This window comes from Anomaloglossus baeobatrachus, unplaced genomic scaffold (assembly GCF_048569485.1).
Source record: "Anomaloglossus baeobatrachus isolate aAnoBae1 unplaced genomic scaffold, aAnoBae1.hap1 Scaffold_649, whole genome shotgun sequence".
In the NCBI taxonomy this organism is placed as follows: Eukaryota; Metazoa; Chordata; class Amphibia; order Anura; family Aromobatidae; genus Anomaloglossus; species Anomaloglossus baeobatrachus.
Genome location: NW_027445018.1, coordinates 84,839 through 97,648, shown reverse-complemented (window position 1 = coordinate 97,648; position 12,810 = coordinate 84,839). Strand labels below are relative to the sequence as shown.

Below are 12,810 nucleotides of genomic sequence, written 5' to 3'. Positions count from 1 at the left end.
CCTTTCATCATCCCCAAACCCTAATCTTTTCCCTTTCCTTCCCAGCCCCCAAACCCTGCCCTCTGTACCTTTCTCACCACCCGCTTCCCTTCTCCTGTCATCCCCCTACCACCCGGGAAAAAAAGAGATTGCCCCCTCCTTCCACTAGCCCACCCTCCCACCCAAAGAACAACTTCTTCTGCGCAGCTTGTTTTCTAGGCAGCAGCGCTATTGTGATGTCATCGGGGGGCATTGTGACAAGCCGCCAGTGTTCCGTCTCTTCATGTTGTGCACAGTTCAAACGGAAAATACATCAACAGGCAGACTACAGAAAAGCTTACTATCAAAGGTTAGAGGGGGGCTTTCTCAGAGGGCTTTTTACAGTTTTTCTATTCCCAATTAGCCGTTTAAGTGTACTTATTGAAAGTAGTAATTCTTTCATAGGCCGCCCTTTCTTAGTATTTGACGTTCCTTATATTGCGGTATGAGGCTTCGCAGTAGGTTGCAAACATTCATCACCCATGACTGTCCCCAATTGAGCTCAGAAGCTCAATGTCTATCATGACCTCTCTTTTAGAATGTCCAAGAGCAAGCAAACTATTCCTCCAGGAGAGGGCGCCAACAGACTACTAAAGAGATCATCATTACTCAAAGAAAACCCCAAAAACCAATGCATGATAGGAATAAACAGGTAACTTTCTTTGGAGTGGAAGCGGAGAGATCGCACCAGATGCCAATTCTAGATGTTATCACACCTGTGGTCACTGCAGCAGCAGGTGAATCCACTTTGTCCAAAAGGGATCTATTCCATTCAATTGCAAATGATCTAGATAAGACAGAGAACTGCAGCACGGGGACATAGCCGAGTTGGTCAGGTTGAGTGGTGATGAGTTTGCTATTTGGATGAATAAAGAAAGTCAAAAGTGTGAAAGATAAAAAACAAAAGGAGGAAGTGTGAAAAGTGAATGGGCCAAATTGAGGTGCATATGAAGACGTATGCTTTCTTCCAATTCATTAAATCGGGCTAATATGAATCAGGTGAATTGAGTTCTGCTTTTGGAAACTGGGTTAAGAAGGGGTGCACCGTTCCTGGAGGTACTGCAATACCAGGTCAATGCGTGGAGTGGACAGAGCAAGCTCTTTTTCCATCTCCCTGTTCTAAAAATCCATTTAATATATGGTCCCCAGATAGGGGACGTATCAGATATTAAACTGATAAGAACAGATACTACACTTGATCTTAGCCAAAAGGCCGAGAAGCGATAACCAGAATTGGTTTGGGCCTCGAGTGGCACCCTGGCCTATGCCGGACACATCTTAGGGAGAGAGAGCGAGAGGGAGACAAACCCACGCCTACACAAGACATTTTGTCACCCAAGCCAACCCTTGAAAAGGCTGCTTTGCAGAGCCAAAACAAGAAGAATGGTGCGTTTTGCAGCCGCCGCCCACTGCAATGAATCTGAATAACTCCTCCTTTAGGGCGCAAGCAACTCCCCTCCCCCTTGCAGTCTTTCCAATTCACGATACAAAAAGACGGACGACAGGTTGCCTGACTTTCCGTCACTGCCACCCTTTGCCATCCTTACCCGTAGAAAGCCCTTTCATCATCCCCAAACCCTAATCTTTTCCCTTTCCTTCCCAGCCCCCAAACCCTGCCCTCTGTACCTTTCTCACCACCCGCTTCCCTTCTCCTGTCATCCCCCTACCACCCGGGAAAAAAAGAGATTGCCCCCTCCTTCCACTAGCCCACCCTCCCACCCAAAGAACAACTTCTTCTGCGCAGCTTGTTTTCTAGGCAGCAGCGCTATTGTGATGTCATCGGGGGGCATTGTGACAAGCCGCCAGTGTTCCGTCTCTTCATGTTGTGCACAGTTCAAACGGAAAATACATCAACAGGCAGACTACAGAAAAGCTTACTATCAAAGGTTAGAGGGGGGCTTTCTCAGAGGGCTTTTTACAGTTTTTCTATTCCCAATTAGCCGTTTAAGTGTACTTATTGAAAGTAGTAATTCTTTCATAGGCCGCCCTTTCTTAGTATTTGACGTTCCTTATATTGCGGTATGAGGCTTCGCAGTAGGTTGCAAACATTCATCACCCATGACTGTCCCCAATTGAGCTCAGAAGCTCAATGTCTATCATGACCTCTCTTTTAGAATGTCCAAGAGCAAGCAAACTATTCCTCCAGGAGAGGGCGCCAACAGACTACTAAAGAGATCATCATTACTCAAAGAAAACCCCAAAAACCAATGCATGATAGGAATAAACAGGTAACTTTCTTTGGAGTGGAAGCGGATGAGATCGCACCAGATGCCAATTCTAGATGTTATCACACCTGTGGTCACTGCAGCAGCAGGTGAATCCACTTTGTCCAAAAGGGATCTATTCCATTCAATTGCAAATGATCTAGATAAGACAGAGAACTGCAGCACGGGGACATAGCCGAGTTGGTCAGGTTGAGTGGTGATGAGTTTGCTATTTGGATGAATAAAGAAAGTCAAAAGTGTGAAAGATAAAAAACAAAAGGAGGAAGTGTGAAAAGTGAATGGGCCAAATTGAGGTGCATATGAAGACGTATGCTTTCTTCCAATTCATTAAATCGGGCTAATATGAATCAGGTGAATTGAGTTCTGCTTTTGGAAACTGGGTTAAGAAGGGGTGCACCGTTCCTGGAGGTACTGCAATACCAGGTCAATGCGTGGAGTGGACAGAGCAAGCTCTTTTTCCATCTCCCTGTTCTAAAAATCCATTTAATATATGGTCCCCAGATAGGGGACGTATCAGATATTAAACTGATAAGAACAGATACTACACTTGATCTTAGCCAAAAGGCCGAGAAGCGATAACCAGAATTGGTTTGGGCCTCGAGTGGCACCCTGGCCTATGCCGGACACATCTTAGGGAGAGAGAGCGAGAGGGAGACAAACCCACGCCTACACAAGACATTTTGTCACCCAAGCCAACCCTTGAAAAGGCTGCTTTGCAGAGCCAAAACAAGAAGAATGGTGCGTTTTGCAGCCGCCGCCCACTGCAATGAATCTGAATAACTCCTCCTTTAGGGCGCAAGCAACTCCCCTCCCCCTTGCAGTCTTTCCAATTCACGATACAAAAAGACGGACAGGACAGGTTGCCTGACTTTCCGTCACTGCCACCCTTTGCCATCCTTACCCGTAGAAAGCCCTTTCATCATCCCCAAACCCTAATCTTTTCCCTTTCCTTCCCAGCCCCCAAACCCTGCCCTCTGTACCTTTCTCACCACCCGCTTCCCTTCTCCTGTCATCCCCCTACCACCCGGGAAAAAAAGAGATTGCCCCCTCCTTCCACTAGCCCACCCTCCCACCCAAAGAACAACTTCTTCTGCGCAGCTTGTTTTCTAGGCAGCAGCGCTATTGTGATGTCATCGGGGGGCATTGTGACAAGCCGCCAGTGTTCCGTCTCTTCATGTTGTGCACAGTTCAAACGGAAAATACATCAACAGGCAGACTACAGAAAAGCTTACTATCAAAGGTTAGAGGGGGGCTTTCTCAGAGGGCTTTTTACAGTTTTTCTATTCCCAATTAGCCGTTTAAGTGTACTTATTGAAAGTAGTAATTCTTTCATAGGCCGCCCTTTCTTAGTATTTGACGTTCCTTATATTGCGGTATGAGGCTTCGCAGTAGGTTGCAAACATTCATCACCCATGACTGTCCCCAATTGAGCTCAGAAGCTCAATGTCTATCATGACCTCTCTTTTAGAATGTCCAAGAGCAAGCAAACTATTCCTCCAGGAGAGGGCGCCAACAGACTACTAAAGAGATCATCATTACTCAAAGAAAACCCCAAAAACCAATGCATGATAGGAATAAACAGGTAACTTTCTTTGGAGTGGAAGCGGAGAGATCGCACCAGATGCCAATTCTAGATGTTATCACACCTGTGGTCACTGCAGCAGCAGGTGAATCCACTTTGTCCAAAAGGGATCTATTCCATTCAATTGCAAATGATCTAGATAAGACAGAGAACTGCAGCACGGGGACATAGCCGAGTTGGTCAGGTTGAGTGGTGATGAGTTTGCTATTTGGATGAATAAAGAAAGTCAAAAGTGTGAAAGATAAAAAACAAAAGGAGGAAGTGTGAAAAGTGAATGGGCCAAATTGAGGTGCATATGAAGACGTATGCTTTCTTCCAATTCATTAAATCGGGCTAATATGAATCAGGTGAATTGAGTTCTGCTTTTGGAAACTGGGTTAAGAAGGGGTGCACCGTTCCTGGAGGTACTGCAATACCAGGTCAATGCGTGGAGTGGACAGAGCAAGCTCTTTTTCCATCTCCCTGTTCTAAAAATCCATTTAATATATGGTCCCCAGATAGGGGACGTATCAGATATTAAACTGATAAGAACAGATACTACACTTGATCTTAGCCAAAAGGCCGAGAAGCGATAACCAGAATTGGTTTGGGCCTCGAGTGGCACCCTGGCCTATGCCGGACACATCTTAGGGAGAGAGAGCGAGAGGGAGACAAACCCACGCCTACACAAGACATTTTGTCACCCAAGCCAACCCTTGAAAAGGCTGCTTTGCAGAGCCAAAACAAGAAGAATGGTGCGTTTTGCAGCCGCCGCCCACTGCAATGAATCTGAATAACTCCTCCTTTAGGGCGCAAGCAACTCCCCTCCCCCTTGCAGTCTTTCCAATTCACGATACAAAAAGACGGACAGGACAGGTTGCCTGACTTTCCGTCACTGCCACCCTTTGCCATCCTTACCCGTAGAAAGCCCTTTCATCATCCCCAAACCCTAATCTTTTCCCTTTCCTTCCCAGCCCCCAAACCCTGCCCTCTGTACCTTTCTCACCACCCGCTTCCCTTCTCCTGTCATCCCCCTACCACCCGGGAAAAAAAGAGATTGCCCCCTCCTTCCACTAGCCCACCCCTCCCACCCAAAGAACAACTTCTTCTGCGCAGCTTGTTTTCTAGGCAGCAGCGCTATTGTGATGTCATCGGGGGGCATTGTGACAAGCCGCCAGTGTTCCGTCTCTTCATGTTGTGCACAGTTCAAACGGAAAATACATCAACAGGCAGACTACAGAAAAGCTTACTATCAAAGGTTAGAGGGGGGCTTTCTCAGAGGGCTTTTTACAGTTTTTCTATTCCCAATTAGCCGTTTAAGTGTACTTATTGAAAGTAGTAATTCTTTCATAGGCCGCCCTTTCTTAGTATTTGACGTTCCTTATATTGCGGTATGAGGCTTCGCAGTAGGTTGCAAACATTCATCACCCATGACTGTCCCCAATTGAGCTCAGAAGCTCAATGTCTATCATGACCTCTCTTTTAGAATGTCCAAGAGCAAGCAAACTATTCCTCCAGGAGAGGGCGCCAACAGACTACTAAAGAGATCATCATTACTCAAAGAAAACCCCAAAAACCAATGCATGAATAGGAATAAACAGGTAACTTTCTTTGGAGTGGAAGCGGAGAGATCGCACCAGATGCCAATTCTAGATGTTATCACACCTGTGGTCACTGCAGCAGCAGGTGAATCCACTTTGTCCAAAAGGGATCTATTCCATTCAATTGCAAATGATCTAGATAAGACAGAGAACTGCAGCACGGGGACATAGCCGAGTTGGTCAGGTTGAGTGGTGATGAGTTTGCTATTTGGATGAATAAAGAAAGTCAAAAGTGTGAAAGATAAAAAACAAAAGGAGGAAGTGTGAAAAGTGAATGGGCCAAATTGAGGTGCATATGAAGACGTATGCTTTCTTCCAATTCATTAAATCGGGCTAATATGAATCAGGTGAATTGAGTTCTGCTTTTGGAAACTGGGTTAAGAAGGGGTGCACCGTTCCTGGAGGTACTGCAATACCAGGTCAATGCGTGGAGTGGACAGAGCAAGCTCTTTTTCCATCTCCCTGTTCTAAAAATCCATTTAATATATGGTCCCCAGATAGGGGACGTATCAGATATTAAACTGATAAGAACAGATACTACACTTGATCTTAGCCAAAAGGCCGAGAAGCGATAACCAGAATTGGTTTGGGCCTCGAGTGGCACCCTGGCCTATGCCGGACACATCTTAGGGAGAGAGAGCGAGAGGGAGACAAACCCACGCCTACACAAGACATTTTGTCACCCAAGCCAACCCTTGAAAAGGCTGCTTTGCAGAGCCAAAACAAGAAGAATGGTGCGTTTTGCAGCCGCCGCCCACTGCAATGAATCTGAATAACTCCTCCTTTAGGGCGCAAGCAACTCCCCTCCCCCTTGCAGTCTTTCCAATTCACGATACAAAAAGACGGACAGGACAGGTTGCCTGACTTTCCGTCACTGCCACCCTTTGCCATCCTTACCCGTAGAAAGCCCTTTCATCATCCCCAAACCCTAATCTTTTCCCTTTCCTTCCCAGCCCCCAAACCCTGCCCTCTGTACCTTTCTCACCACCCGCTTCCCTTCTCCTGTCATCCCCCTACCACCCGGGAAAAAAAGAGATTGCCCCCTCCTTCCACTAGCCCACCCTCCCACCCAAAGAACAACTTCTTCTGCGCAGCTTGTTTTCTAGGCAGCAGCGCTATTGTGATGTCATCGGGGGGCATTGTGACAAGCCGCCAGTGTTCCGTCTCTTCATGTTGTGCACAGTTCAAACGGAAAATACATCAACAGGCAGACTACAGAAAAGCTTACTATCAAAGGTTAGAGGGGGGCTTTCTCAGAGGGCTTTTTACAGTTTTTCTATTCCCAATTAGCCGTTTAAGTGTACTTATTGAAAGTAGTAATTCTTTCATAGGCCGCCCTTTCTTAGTATTTGACGTTCCTTATATTGCGGTATGAGGCTTCGCAGTAGGTTGCAAACATTCATCACCCATGACTGTCCCCAATTGAGCTCAGAAGCTCAATGTCTATCATGACCTCTCTTTTAGAATGTCCAAGAGCAAGCAAACTATTCCTCCAGGAGAGGGCGCCAACAGACTACTAAAGAGATCATCATTACTCAAAGAAAACCCCAAAAACCAATGCATGATAGGAATAAACAGGTAACTTTCTTTGGAGTGGAAGCGGAGAGATCGCACCAGATGCCAATTCTAGATGTTATCACACCTGTGGTCACTGCAGCAGCAGGTGAATCCACTTTGTCCAAAAGGGATCTATTCCATTCAATTGCAAATGATCTAGATAAGACAGAGAACTGCAGCACGGGGACATAGCCGAGTTGGTCAGGTTGAGTGGTGATGAGTTTGCTATTTGGATGAATAAAGAAAGTCAAAAGTGTGAAAGATAAAAAACAAAAGGAGGAAGTGTGAAAAGTGAATGGGCCAAATTGAGGTGCATATGAAGACGTATGCTTTCTTCCAATTCATTAAATCGGGCTAATATGAATCAGGTGAATTGAGTTCTGCTTTTGGAAACTGGGTTAAGAAGGGGTGCACCGTTCCTGGAGGTACTGCAATACCAGGTCAATGCGTGGAGTGGACAGAGCAAGCTCTTTTTCCATCTCCCTGTTCTAAAAATCCATTTAATATATGGTCCCCAGATAGGGGACGTATCAGATATTAAACTGATAAGAACAGATACTACACTTGATCTTAGCCAAAAGGCCGAGAAGCGATAACCAGAATTGGTTTGGGCCTCGAGTGGCACCCTGGCCTATGCCGGACACATCTTAGGGAGAGAGAGCGAGAGGGAGACAAACCCACGCCTACACAAGACATTTTGTCACCCAAGCCAACCCTTGAAAAGGCTGCTTTGCAGAGCCAAAACAAGAAGAATGGTGCGTTTTGCAGCCGCCGCCCACTGCAATGAATCTGAATAACTCCTCCTTTAGGGCGCAAGCAACTCCCCTCCCCCTTGCAGTCTTTCCAATTCACGATACAAAAAGACGGACAGGACAGGTTGCCTGACTTTCCGTCACTGCCACCCTTTGCCATCCTTACCCGTAGAAAGCCCTTTCATCATCCCCAAACCCTAATCTTTTCCCTTTCCTTCCCAGCCCCCAAACCCTGCCCTCTGTACCTTTCTCACCACCCGCTTCCCTTCTCCTGTCATCCCCCTACCACCCGGGAAAAAAAGAGATTGCCCCCTCCTTCCACTAGCCCACCCTCCCACCCAAAGAACAACTTCTTCTGCGCAGCTTGTTTTCTAGGCAGCAGCGCTATTGTGATGTCATCGGGGGGCATTGTGACAAGCCGCCAGTGTTCCGTCTCTTCATGTTGTGCACAGTTCAAACGGAAAATACATCAACAGGCAGACTACAGAAAAGCTTACTATCAAAGGTTAGAGGGGGGCTTTCTCAGAGGGCTTTTTACAGTTTTTCTATTCCCAATTAGCCGTTTAAGTGTACTTATTGAAAGTAGTAATTCTTTCATAGGCCGCCCTTTCTTAGTATTTGACGTTCCTTATATTGCGGTATGAGGCTTCGCAGTAGGTTGCAAACATTCATCACCCATGACTGTCCCCAATTGAGCTCAGAAGCTCAATGTCTATCATGACCTCTCTTTTAGAATGTCCAAGAGCAAGCAAACTATTCCTCCAGGAGAGGGCGCCAACAGACTACTAAAGAGATCATCATTACTCAAAGAAAACCCCAAAAACCAATGCATGATAGGAATAAACAGGTAACTTTCTTTGGAGTGGAAGCGGAGAGATCGCACCAGATGCCAATTCTAGATGTTATCACACCTGTGGTCACTGCAGCAGCAGGTGAATCCACTTTGTCCAAAAGGGATCTATTCCATTCAATTGCAAATGATCTAGATAAGACAGAGAACTGCAGCACGGGGACATAGCCGAGTTGGTCAGGTTGAGTGGTGATGAGTTTGCTATTTGGATGAATAAAGAAAGTCAAAAGTGTGAAAGATAAAAAACAAAAGGAGGAAGTGTGAAAAGTGAATGGGCCAAATTGAGGTGCATATGAAGACGTATGCTTTCTTCCAATTCATTAAATCGGGCTAATATGAATCAGGTGAATTGAGTTCTGCTTTTGGAAACTGGGTTAAGAAGGGGTGCACCGTTCCTGGAGGTACTGCAATACCAGGTCAATGCGTGGAGTGGACAGAGCAAGCTCTTTTTCCATCTCCCTGTTCTAAAAATCCATTTAATATATGGTCCCCAGATAGGGGACGTATCAGATATTAAACTGATAAGAACAGATACTACACTTGATCTTAGCCAAAAGGCCGAGAAGCGATAACCAGAATTGGTTTGGGCCTCGAGTGGCACCCTGGCCTATGCCGGACACATCTTAGGGAGAGAGAGCGAGAGGGAGACAAACCCACGCCTACACAAGACATTTTGTCACCCAAGCCAACCCTTGAAAAGGCTGCTTTGCAGAGCCAAAACAAGAAGAATGGTGCGTTTTGCAGCCGCCGCCCACTGCAATGAATCTGAATAACTCCTCCTTTAGGGCGCAAGCAACTCCCCTCCCCCTTGCAGTCTTTCCAATTCACGATACAAAAAGACGGACAGGACAGGTTGCCTGACTTTCCGTCACTGCCACCCTTTGCCATCCTTACCCGTAGAAAGCCCTTTCATCATCCCCAAACCCTAATCTTTTCCCTTTCCTTCCCAGCCCCCAAACCCTGCCCTCTGTACCTTTCTCACCACCCGCTTCCCTTCTCCTGTCATCCCCCTACCACCCGGGAAAAAAAGAGATTGCCCCCTCCTTCCACTAGCCCACCCTCCCACCCAAAGAACAACTTCTTCTGCGCAGCTTGTTTTCTAGGCAGCAGCGCTATTGTGATGTCATCGGGGGGCATTGTGACAAGCCGCCAGTGTTCCGTCTCTTCATGTTGTGCACAGTTCAAACGGAAAATACATCAACAGGCAGACTACAGAAAAGCTTACTATCAAAGGTTAGAGGGGGGCTTTCTCAGAGGGCTTTTTACAGTTTTTCTATTCCCAATTAGCCGTTTAAGTGTACTTATTGAAAGTAGTAATTCTTTCATAGGCCGCCCTTTCTTAGTATTTGACGTTCCTTATATTGCGGTATGAGGCTTCGCAGTAGGTTGCAAACATTCATCACCCATGACTGTCCCCAATTGAGCTCAGAAGCTCAATGTCTATCATGACCTCTCTTTTAGAATGTCCAAGAGCAAGCAAACTATTCCTCCAGGAGAGGGCGCCAACAGACTACTAAAGAGATCATCATTACTCAAAGAAAACCCCAAAAACCAATGCATGATAGGAATAAACAGGTAACTTTCTTTGGAGTGGAAGCGGAGAGATCGCACCAGATGCCAATTCTAGATGTTATCACACCTGTGGTCACTGCAGCAGCAGGTGAATCCACTTTGTCCAAAAGGGATCTATTCCATTCAATTGCAAATGATCTAGATAAGACAGAGAACTGCAGCACGGGGACATAGCCGAGTTGGTCAGGTTGAGTGGTGATGAGTTTGCTATTTGGATGAATAAAGAAAGTCAAAAGTGTGAAAGATAAAAAACAAAAGGAGGAAGTGTGAAAAGTGAATGGGCCAAATTGAGGTGCATATGAAGACGTATGCTTTCTTCCAATTCATTAAATCGGGCTAATATGAATCAGGTGAATTGAGTTCTGCTTTTGGAAACTGGGTTAAGAAGGGGTGCACCGTTCCTGGAGGTACTGCAATACCAGGTCAATGCGTGGAGTGGACAGAGCAAGCTCTTTTTCCATCTCCCTGTTCTAAAAATCCATTTAATATATGGTCCCCAGATAGGGGACGTATCAGATATTAAACTGATAAGAACAGATACTACACTTGATCTTAGCCAAAAGGCCGAGAAGCGATAACCAGAATTGGTTTGGGCCTCGAGTGGCACCCTGGCCTATGCCGGACACATCTTAGGGAGAGAGAGCGAGAGGGAGACAAACCCACGCCTACACAAGACATTTTGTCACCCAAGCCAACCCTTGAAAAGGCTGCTTTGCAGAGCCAAAACAAGAAGAATGGTGCGTTTTGCAGCCGCCGCCCACTGCAATGAATCTGAATAACTCCTCCTTTAGGGCGCAAGCAACTCCCCTCCCCCTTGCAGTCTTTCCAATTCACGATACAAAAAGACGGACAGGACAGGTTGCCTGACTTTCCGTCACTGCCACCCTTTGCCATCCTTACCCGTAGAAAGCCCTTTCATCATCCCCAAACCCTAATCTTTTCCCTTTCCTTCCCAGCCCCCAAACCCTGCCCTCTGTACCTTTCTCACCACCCGCTTCCCTTCTCCTGTCATCCCCCTACCACCCGGGAAAAAAAGAGATTGCCCCCTCCTTCCACTAGCCCACCCTCCCACCCAAAGAACAACTTCTTCTGCGCAGCTTGTTTTCTAGGCAGCAGCGCTATTGTGATGTCATCGGGGGGCATTGTGACAAGCCGCCAGTGTTCCGTCTCTTCATGTTGTGCACAGTTCAAACGGAAAATACATCAACAGGCAGACTACAGAAAAGCTTACTATCAAAGGTTAGAGGGGGGCTTTCTCAGAGGGCTTTTTACAGTTTTTCTATTCCCAATTAGCCGTTTAAGTGTACTTATTGAAAGTAGTAATTCTTTCATAGGCCGCCCTTTCTTAGTATTTGACGTTCCTTATATTGCGGTATGAGGCTTCGCAGTAGGTTGCAAACATTCATCACCCATGACTGTCCCCAATTGAGCTCAGAAGCTCAATGTCTATCATGACCTCTCTTTTAGAATGTCCAAGAGCAAGCAAACTATTCCTCCAGGAGAGGGCGCCAACAGACTACTAAAGAGATCATCATTACTCAAAGAAAACCCCAAAAACCAATGCATGATAGGAATAAACAGGTAACTTTCTTTGGAGTGGAAGCGGAGAGATCGCACCAGATGCCAATTCTAGATGTTATCACACCTGTGGTCACTGCAGCAGCAGGTGAATCCACTTTGTCCAAAAGGGATCTATTCCATTCAATTGCAAATGATCTAGATAAGACAGAGAACTGCAGCACGGGGACATAGCCGAGTTGGTCAGGTTGAGTGGTGATGAGTTTGCTATTTGGATGAATAAAGAAAGTCAAAAGTGTGAAAGATAAAAAACAAAAGGAGGAAGTGTGAAAAGTGAATGGGCCAAATTGAGGTGCATATGAAGACGTATGCTTTCTTCCAATTCATTAAATCGGGCTAATATGAATCAGGTGAATTGAGTTCTGCTTTTGGAAACTGGGTTAAGAAGGGGTGCACCGTTCCTGGAGGTACTGCAATACCAGGTCAATGCGTGGAGTGGACAGAGCAAGCTCTTTTTCCATCTCCCTGTTCTAAAAATCCATTTAATATATGGTCCCCAGATAGGGGACGTATCAGATATTAAACTGATAAGAACAGATACTACACTTGATCTTAGCCAAAAGGCCGAGAAGCGATAACCAGAATTGGTTTGGGCCTCGAGTGGCACCCTGGCCTATGCCGGACACATCTTAGGGAGAGAGAGCGAGAGGGAGACAAACCCACGCCTACACAAGACATTTTGTCACCCAAGCCAACCCTTGAAAAGGCTGCTTTGCAGAGCCAAAACAAGAAGAATGGTGCGTTTTGCAGCCGCCGCCCACTGCAATGAATCTGAATAACTCCTCCTTTAGGGCGCAAGCAACTCCCCTCCCCCTTGCAGTCTTTCCAATTCACGATACAAAAAGACGGACAGGACAGGTTGCCTGACTTTCCGTCACTGCCACCCTTTGCCATCCTTACCCGTAGAAAGCCCTTTCATCATCCCCAAACCCTAATCTTTTCCCTTTCCTTCCCAGCCCCCAAACCCTGCCCTCTGTACCTTTCTCACCACCCGCTTCCCTTCTCCTGTCATCCCCCTACCACCCGGGAAAAAAAGAGATTGCCCCCTCCTTCCACTAGCCCACCCTCCCACCCAAAGAACAACTTCTTCTGCGCA

General features: G+C 46.4%; 8 non-coding genes across 8 annotated transcripts; all 8 read right to left on the bottom strand.

Annotated features, from left to right (window-relative positions):
* Positions 1 to 1,052: 1,052 nt before the first annotated feature.
* LOC142286277 (U2 spliceosomal RNA) lies at positions 1,053 to 1,243 on the bottom strand. The gene has a single exon (XR_012747479.1). It is a non-coding gene; the product is annotated as a U2 spliceosomal RNA (small nuclear RNA).
* A 1,386-nt stretch (positions 1,244 to 2,629) lies between these two features.
* On the bottom strand, positions 2,630 to 2,820 carry LOC142286276 (U2 spliceosomal RNA). Its single transcript, XR_012747478.1, has one exon. It is a non-coding gene; the product is annotated as a U2 spliceosomal RNA (small nuclear RNA).
* A 1,387-nt stretch (positions 2,821 to 4,207) lies between these two features.
* Positions 4,208 to 4,398, bottom strand: LOC142286275 (U2 spliceosomal RNA). The gene has a single exon (XR_012747477.1). It is a non-coding gene; the product is annotated as a U2 spliceosomal RNA (small nuclear RNA).
* A 1,389-nt stretch (positions 4,399 to 5,787) lies between these two features.
* Positions 5,788 to 5,978, bottom strand: LOC142286274 (U2 spliceosomal RNA). Its single transcript, XR_012747476.1, has one exon. It is a non-coding gene; the product is annotated as a U2 spliceosomal RNA (small nuclear RNA).
* Positions 5,979 to 7,365: 1,387 nt separating this feature from the next.
* On the bottom strand, positions 7,366 to 7,556 carry LOC142286273 (U2 spliceosomal RNA). The gene has a single exon (XR_012747475.1). It is a non-coding gene; the product is annotated as a U2 spliceosomal RNA (small nuclear RNA).
* Positions 7,557 to 8,943: 1,387 nt separating this feature from the next.
* On the bottom strand, positions 8,944 to 9,134 carry LOC142286271 (U2 spliceosomal RNA). The gene has a single exon (XR_012747473.1). It is a non-coding gene; the product is annotated as a U2 spliceosomal RNA (small nuclear RNA).
* A 1,387-nt stretch (positions 9,135 to 10,521) lies between these two features.
* LOC142286270 (U2 spliceosomal RNA) lies at positions 10,522 to 10,712 on the bottom strand. The gene has a single exon (XR_012747472.1). It is a non-coding gene; the product is annotated as a U2 spliceosomal RNA (small nuclear RNA).
* A 1,387-nt stretch (positions 10,713 to 12,099) lies between these two features.
* On the bottom strand, positions 12,100 to 12,290 carry LOC142286269 (U2 spliceosomal RNA). The gene has a single exon (XR_012747471.1). It is a non-coding gene; the product is annotated as a U2 spliceosomal RNA (small nuclear RNA).
* Positions 12,291 to 12,810: the final 520 nt, after the last annotated feature.